Below are 8,386 nucleotides of genomic sequence, written 5' to 3'. Positions count from 1 at the left end.
GAGTCCTTGTTATTTAGTCATTTTCAGCCATTTTTCTGACTTTTTGAAAATTTCACTTTTTTGGGAAAATATCCAATAAATGAGGGAAAAATATGTGTGAGGGTACCCCAGGAGAGTTCCAAATGTGTGTGGGTAGAATATATATCCCACGGGGGTAATATTGAAAAAAGTTGACATTTTTTTTTATGGACTTAGTTATTTTTCCGGCAATTTTCATACTTTCAGAGAGGGGAAAATGTCAGTGAGCGTTCCGAATACAGATCCAGAGTGACTCGCCCGATGAGTCCTTGATAATTAGTCGTTGTCAGCCATTTTTCTGACTTTTTGAAAATTTCACTTTTTTGGGAAAATATCCAATTAATGAGGGAAAAATATGTGTGAGGGTGCCCCAGGAGAGTTCCAAATGTGTGTGGGTAGAATATATATTTAGCGGGGGTAAAATTGAAAAAAGTTAAAAAAAATTTTTTGGGACTTAGTCATTTTTCCGCCATTTTTCAGACTTTCAGAGATGGGAAAATGTCAGTGAGCGTTCCGATTTCAGTTCCTGAGCGATTCGCCCAATGAATGCTTGATAATTAGTCATTTTCAGCCAATTTTCTGACTTTTTGAAAATTTCACTTTTTGGTGAAAATATCCATTAAATGAGGTAATAATATGTGTTAGGTTACACCAGGAGAGTTCCAAATGTGTGTGGGTAGAATATATAGTTAACGGGGGTAAAATTGAAAAAAGTTGAAAAAAATTTTTTTTGGACTTAGTCATTTTTGCAGCATTTTTTAGACTTTTAGAGAGGGGAAAATGTCAGTGAGTTTTCCGATTTCAGTTCCAGAGCGATTCGCCCGGTGAGTCCTTGATATTTAGACGTTTTCGGCCAATTTTCTGACTTTTTTAAAATTTCACTTTTTGGTGAAAATATCCATTAAATGACGGAATAATATGCGTGAGGGTACCCCAGGAGAGTTCCAAATGTGTGTGGGTAGAATATATATCCCACGGGGGTAAAATTGAAAACTGTTGAAAAAAAATTATTTTGGACTTAGTCATTTTTCCGGCATTTGTCAGACTTTAAGAGAGGGGATAATGTCAGTGAGCATTCCGATTTCAGTTCCAGAGGGATTCGCCCGATGAGTCCTTGATAATTAGTCGTTTTCAGCCAATTTTCTGACTTTTTGAAAATTTCACTTTTTGGTGAAAATATCCATTAAATGAGGGAATAATATGTGTGAGGGTACCCCAGGAGATTTTGAAATGTGTTTGGGTAGAATATATATTTCACGGGTGTACAATTGAAAAAAGTTGAAAAAAAAATGTTTTGGACTTAGTCATTTTTCTGGCATTTTTCAGACTTTCAGAGAGGGGAAAATGTCAGTGAGCATTCCGATTTCAGTTCCAGAGCGATTCGCCCGATGAGTCCTTGATATTTAGGAGGTTTCAAACAATTTTTGGACTTTTCGAAAACGTAATTTTTTTGGGAAAATATCCACTAAATGAGGGAAAAATATGTATGAGGGTACCCCAGGAGAGTTCGAAATGTGTGTGGGTAGGATATATATCCCACGGGGGTAAAATTGAAGAAAGGTTAAAAATTTTTTTTGGAACTTAGTCATTTTTCCGTCATTTTCTTAGACTTTCGGAGAGGGGAAAATGTCAGTGAGCGTTCCGATTTCAGTTCCAGAGCGATTCGCCGGATGAGTCCTTGATATTTAGTCGTTTTCAGCCAATTTTCTGACTTTTTGAAAATTTAACTTTTTTGGGAAAATATCCACTAAATGAGGGAAAAATATGTGTGAGGATACCTCAGGAGAGTTCGAAATGTGTGTGGTTAGAATACCCCCACGGGGGAAAAATTGAAAAAGTTTTAAAAAATTTTTCTTGGACTTAGTCATCTTTCCGGCATTTTTCAGACTTTCAGAAAGGGGATAATGTCAGTGAGCGTTCTGATTTCAGTTCCAGAGCAATTTGCCTGATGAGTTCTTGATATTTAGTCGTTTTTAGCCAATTTTCGGACTTTTTGAAAACTTAACATTTTTGGGAAAATATCCACTAAATGAGGGAACAATATGTGTGAGGGTACCCCAGGAGAGTTCCAAATGTGTGTGGATAGAATATATATATAACGGGGGTAAAATTGAAAAAAGTTAAAAAAAAATTTTTTTGGACTTAGTCATTTTTCCGGCGTTTTTCAGACTTTCAGAGAGGGGAAAATGTCACTGAGCATTCCGATTTCAGTTCCAGAGCAATTCTCCTGATGAGTTCTTGATATTTAGTAGTTTTTAGCCAATTTTCTGACTTATTGAAACCGTAACTTTTTGGGGAAAATATCCACTAAATGAGGGAAAAATATGTGTGAGGGTACCCCAGGAGAGTTCGAAATGTGTGTGGGTGGAATACCCCCACGGGGGTAAAATTGAAAAACGTTGAAAAAAATATTTTTTCGACTTAGTCATTTTTACGGCATTTTTCAGACTTTCAGAGAGGGGAAAATGTCAGTGAGCGTTCCGACTTCAGTTCCAGAGTGATTCGCCCGATGAATCCTTGATATTTAGTCGTTTTCAGTCAATTTTCGGACTTTTTGAAAATTTAACTTTTTGGGGAAAATTTCCACTAAATGAGGGAAAAATATGTGTGAGGGTACCCCAGGAGAGATCCAATAGTGTGTGGGTAAAATATATAGATATAACAGGGGTAAAATTGAAAAAAATTGAAAACATTTTTCTTTGGACTTAGTCATATTTCCGACATTTTTCAGACTTTCAGAAAGGGGAAAATGTCAGTGAGCGTTCCGATTTCAGTTCCAGAGCGATTCGCCTGATGAGTCCTTGATATTTAGTCGTTTTCAGCCAATTTTCTGACTTTTTGAAAATTTAACTTTTTTGGGAAATTATCCACTAAATGAGGGAAAAAAATGTGTGAGGATACCTCAGGAGAGTTCGAAATGTGTGTGGTTAGAATACCCCCACGGGGGAAAAATTGAAAAAGTTTTAAAAATTTTTTCTTGGACTTAGTCATCTTTCCGGCATTTTTCAGACTTTCAGAAAGGGGATAATGTCAGTGAGCGTTCTGATTTCAGTTCCAGAGCAATTTGCCTGATGAATTCTTGATATTTAGTCGTTTTTAGCCAATTTTCGGACTTTTTGAAAACTTAACATTTTTGGGAAAATATCCACTAAATGAGGGAAAAATATGTATGATGGTACCCCAGGAGAGTTCCAAATGTGTGTGGGTAGAATATATATCCCACGGGGGTAAAATTGAAAAAAGTTTTAAAAAATTTTTTTGGGACTTAGTCATCTTTCTGGCATTTTTCAGACTTTCAGAGGGGGGAAAATGTCAGTGAGCGTTACAATTTCAGTTCCAGAGCAATTTGCCTGATGAGTTCTTGATATTTCGTTGTTTTCAGCCAATATTCTGACTTTTTGAAAATTTCACTTTTTGATGAAAATATCCATTAAATGAGGGAATAATATGTGTGATGGTACCCCAGCAGAGTTCCATATGTGTGTGGGTAGAATATATATATATAACAGGGGTAAAATTGAAAAAAATTGAAAACATTTTTCTTTGGACTTAGTCATATTTCCGGCATTTTTCAGACTTTCAGAAAGGGGAAAATGTCAGTGAGCGTTCCGATTTCAGTTCCAGAGCAATTCACCTGATGAGTTCTTGATATTTAGTCATTTTTAGCCAATTTTCAGACTTTTTGAAAATGTCTCTTTTTTGGGAAAATATCCACTAAAGAGGGAAAAATATGTTTGAGGGTACCCCAGGAGCGTTCATAATGTGTGTGGGTAGAATACCGCAATGGGGGAAAAATTGAAAAAAGTTGAACATTTTTTTTTTTCGACTTAGTCATTTTTCTGGCATTTTTCCGAATTTCAGGAAGGTGAAAATGTCAGTGAGCGTTCCGAGTTCAGTTCCAGACCAATTCAACTGATGAGTTCTTGATATTTAATAATTTTTAGCCAAGTTTCTTATTTTTTGAAAATTTCACTTTTTTGGGAAACTATCCATTAAATTAGGGAATAATATGTGTGAGTGTACGCCAGGAGAGTTCCAAATGTGTGTGGGTAGAATATATATCCCACGGGGGCAAAATTGAAAAAAGTTGCAAAAAAATTTTTTGGGACTTAGTCATTTTTCCAGCATTTTTCTGACTTTCAGAGAGGGGAAAATGTCAGTGAGCGTTCCGATGCAGTTCCAGAGCGATTCGCCCGATGAGTCCTTGATATTTAGTCGTTTTCAGCCAATTTTCGGACTTTTTGAAAATTTCACTTTTGGTGAAAATATCAATTAAATGAGGGAATAATATGTGTGAGGGTACCCCAGGAGAGTTCGAAATGTGTGTGGGTAGAACCCATGGGGGTAAAATTGAAAAAAGTTGAAAATTTTTTTTTTCGTCTTAGTCATTTTTCCGCCGTTTTTCAGACTTTCAGAGAGGGGAAAATGTCAGTGAGCGTTCCGATTTCAGTTCCAGAGCAATTCGCCTGATGAGTTCTTGATGTTTAGTTGTTTTTAATCCCATTTTCTGACTTTGAAAATGTCACTTTTTTACTAAGATATCCACTAAATGAGGGAATAATATGTGTGAGGGTACCCCAGGAGAGTTCCAAATGTGTGTGGGTGGAAAACATATATAACGGGGGTAAAATTGAAAAAAGTTTAAAAAAAATTTTTTGGACTTAGTCATGTTTCCGGCGTTTTTCAGACTTTCAGAGAGGGAAAAATGTCAGTGAGCATTCCGATTTCAGTTCCAGAGCGATTCGCCCGATAAGTAGTGTTGAGCCACCCCTGTAGTGTTCGGGTTCGGTTCGTCGAACACCGGGATGTTCGAGGAAGTGTTCGTCGAACTTTTCGTCGAACACCTTAGAACACTGTCGAACACCGTTAAAACCAATGGCAGGAAACATAAACACATAGTAACACATAGAAAACACCTTCAAAGGTGTCCAAAAGCTGACAAACTGCTCAGAAGACACTCTCTTTAAGAAAGCCGGCCGGCAAATTCAGCAGCGGCATACACCGGTACCCGACAATTTAGACAAGAAGGAATAGAGCATCACACATAGATTAGATAGATAGAAACATGTCAGTCACACATATAAGAAGCACAGTGACAGTGTTGGTTACTGTACTTGTCATTTAGTGTAAAGGATTTATTAAAAAAAATATTAGTGTTTTCATGCACCGTCTCTTTAAAAAAGCCGGCCGGCAATTCAGCAGCGGTAACTGACAATTTATAACAGAAAGAATAGAGCTTCACACATAGATTAGATAGATAGAAACATGTCAGTCACATATATATGAAGTACAGTGACAGTATTGGTTACTGTACTTGTCATTTAGTGTAAAGCATTTATTTAAAAAAATAATAGTGTTTTCATGCACCGTCTCTTTAAAAAAGCCGGCCGGCAATTCAGCAGCGGTACCCGACAATTTAGAGTGTACGTCACTGACAGCGTGGGAGAATTCTCACGCTGAAGCGCTGAGTGTAGGAGAATTTTCCCACGCTGTCAGTGACGTGCATGAGGTGAGCTGAGATCATTGGTAGTGTTGAGCATTCCGATACTGAAATATCGGGTATCGGCCGATATTCGCGGTATCGGAATTCCGATACTTAATTCCGATACTTTTGCAATATCGCATACCGGAATTGGAAGTTCCCATAATGCAATGAGACATTTTCATTTTATTCAGCCAATGAGGATACTAAGAAGTGTGGGCACATCCTGTTAGGCATGTAGGCATCTTAACTAATGGCATGGCTGTGATTGGCTGCTGAAATGATGTCATGATGCACTATAAAAGCCACCGCCGCCATTTTGAGCTCACTCTGCTGTGAATTCAGTTAGGGATAGGACGCTGTTGTTCTGAGGGACAGTTTTAGCTACCTATTTGCTCTATACTGCTTTACCCAAGCTACTTTCTAAATCACTGTGCCTTGCAGTGCTAGTGCACAGTTCCCTGTGCTGTTCACCGCTGTCTGCAAGGTCTGTGTGTGTGAGTGCAGCTCACCCTGTAGTGTGTGCTTCAGCCAAGTCTGGTTGTAGTGCACTCAGTGTGTGTCACTGCCTCATACATTGTCATTTTTTGCCAATTCATAATTTTTCCTGATATCTCCTATTAGTGTGGTGGTTCCATCTGTATTCAGTTAAATTGGTTCCAAACACACTATATAGGAGTAGATAGAGAAATTTTTTTCCGTCTTGCAGCACTAGTGCACAGTGCTCTGCATCTGTACTGTTCACCGCTGTCTGCAAGGTCTGGTGTGTGAGTGCAGCTCACCCTGTAGTGTGTGCTTCAACCCCGTCTGGTTGTAGTGCACTCAGTGTGTGTCACTGCCTCATACATTGTCGTTTTTTGCCAATTCATAATTTTTCCTGATATCTCCTATTAGTGTGGTGGTTCCATCTGTATTCAGCTAAATTGGTTCCAAACACACTATATAGGAGTAGATAGAGACATTTTTTTCCGTCTTGCAGCACTAGTGCTCAGTGCTCTGCATCTGTACTGTTCACCGCTGTCTGCAAGGTCTGGTGTGTGAGTGCAGCTCACCCTGTAGTGTGTGCTTCAACCCCGTCTGGTTGTAGTGCACTCAGTGTGTGTCACTGCCTCATACATTGTCCTTTTTTGCCAATTCATAATTTTTCCTGATATCTCCTATTAGTGTGGTGGTTCCATCCGTATTCAGCTAAATTGGTTCCAAACACACTATATAGGAGTAGATAGAGAAATTTTTTTGGTCTTGCAGCGCTAGTGCACAGTGCTCTGCATCTGTACTGTTCACCGCTGTCTGCAAGGTCTGGTGTGTGAGTGCAGCTCACCCTGTAGTGTGTGCTTCAACCCCGTCTGGTTGTAGTGCACTCAGTGTGTGTCACTGCCTCATACATTGTCCTTTTTTGCCAATTCATAATTTTTCCTGATATCTCCTATTAGTGTGGTGGTTCCATCCGTATTCAGCTAAATTGGTTCCAAACACACTATATAGGAGTAGATCGAGAAATTTTTTTGGTCTTGCAGCGCTAGTGCACAGTGCTCTGCATCTGTACTGTTCACCGCTGTCTGCAAGGTCTGGTGTGTGAGTGCAGCTCACCCTGTAGTGTGTGCTTCAACCCCGTCTGGTTGTAGTGCACTCAGTGTGTGTCACTGCCTCATACATTGTCCTTTATTGCCAATTCATAATTTTTCCTGATATCTCCTATTAGTGTGGTGGTTCCATCCGTATTCAGCTAAATTGATTCCAAACACACTATATAGGAGTAGATAGAGGAGCCTTTCTGCAGCATTGGGCCCTGCAGCCCCAGCCAGATTAGTATTAGCCTATTTTTTGCAGCCTCATCTATTGCATTGTAGGTTACCTTCCTACATTGTAATAGCTACAAAAAGTTTGTGATACTATCGTTATTACATATTTAGGCACATCCAGTGTCTTTTTGTGACAAAAAAAAACCTAAATAAAGTTCACCAAACACTCCACTTTACAGTTGTGTAGGCCACATTAGCTCATATTAAAGTCTAGTCCACACTTTATAAAATTAGTGTTTCTTATACCTGTTAGCAGCTGTTCAGGAATAAGCACACTAAGCCCTTAGTACTTTTCTGCCTATCTTTATCAGTCTACCAAGATGAAGAAGGCAGGGAGTAAGGCATGTGGTCGTGGTCGTGGGAGTGGGCGTGGGCGTGGAGTTTCTGCAGGGAGAGGACGTGAGGATTCTGTGCCTGCAGGGAGAGGACGTGGGGATTCTGTGCCTGCTGCGGGCACCAGTGACTCAGCATCCCCCAGTTTTACCAGGGAACAGTCCTTTATGCGCAGCTTTGTAGGAGCTAGCCGTACCCCACTGCTGCGCGAGGACCAAATTGAAGCCGTTGTCGGATGGATGGCAGCTAACGCATCGACTTCAATTAGTTCCAGATCCTCTCAGGTCCTGAGCACTGAAGAGCACCCATCTGTCTCTTCACCACCTGCCAAATTGCCCAGACAGTCAGAGAGCCCTGGACAGGAGCCATCTCTATTTCTGTTCTCTGAATCTCTTGGCTTGGAAAGAGGGGGCCAGCCAAGCAGAATTCGAGAATTTGAAGAAGCGGTAGTATGCAGTGATGCGCAACCGTTTTGTCTCTCTGAATCTGAAGAGGCGGGTGGGCCAGTGCCTATGGTCAGCAGCACACCTCAGTACGCATCTGATGATGAGACTCAGGTGCCACTTTCTGGTGCGTACTGTGCTGTCGAGACTACCCAGGAGAAGCAGTTGTTTGAAGAGGGTGGTGTAGATGATGAGGTCCTTGACCCATCATGGCGTGAGGGACACGAAGGTGGTGGGAGCAGCTCTGAGGAAGAGATTCCCCGAACGGCCCAAAAAGGAGGGAGAGGGAGGGGGCAGACTTGGTTGCC

Source organism: Phyllobates terribilis, unplaced genomic scaffold (genome assembly GCF_046119375.1).
Source record: "Phyllobates terribilis strain yellow unplaced genomic scaffold, ASM4611937v1 Scaffold_31__1_contigs__length_13893835, whole genome shotgun sequence".
Classification (NCBI taxonomy): domain Eukaryota; kingdom Metazoa; phylum Chordata; class Amphibia; order Anura; family Dendrobatidae; genus Phyllobates; species Phyllobates terribilis.
The sequence above is the reverse complement of the archived record's forward strand: the minus strand, read 5'-3'. Positions refer to the sequence as shown.